The sequence below is a fragment of the Theobroma umbraticum genome, unplaced genomic scaffold (assembly GCF_002168275.2).
Source record: "Theobroma umbraticum cultivar Fairchild unplaced genomic scaffold, ASM216827v3 scaffold_182.0, whole genome shotgun sequence".
NCBI classification, from domain to species: Eukaryota; Viridiplantae; Streptophyta; class Magnoliopsida; order Malvales; family Malvaceae; genus Theobroma; species Theobroma umbraticum.
The window spans coordinates 517,964-518,343 of record NW_018397291.1 but is presented as its reverse complement, the minus strand read 5'-3'; positions in this window follow the sequence as shown (position 1 = coordinate 518,343).

The window sequence follows — 380 nt, the reverse complement described above, 5'->3', positions numbered from 1 at the left end:
GTCTCCCAACTCATCTTATAAAAATATCTATTTTAGCTAAAATACTATATCTCTATGTGAATTGAAATTAAAACAGACTCATTAAGTTCAAGCTTTAATCTAGCTACATATGACCTATAGGTATATCCCTATCCTATGCGCAAATCAATTAATATGATCATATGCTATCCCAATTTTAGTCTACACTAAACTCCTTTTCCCATGTTTGTTTAGGTTCCTAGATCAATTTATTGGTGGCCAAGCAATTAAAAGCATTAAGAACAAATCGGAATAAACAATTCAAATCCCATTAAAGATAAGTAAGAAAGAGATTACCAGTTAGATTACATATGAGCTCAATTGTAATCCTAGAAAAATAATTTAGCTCATAGTATCTAATA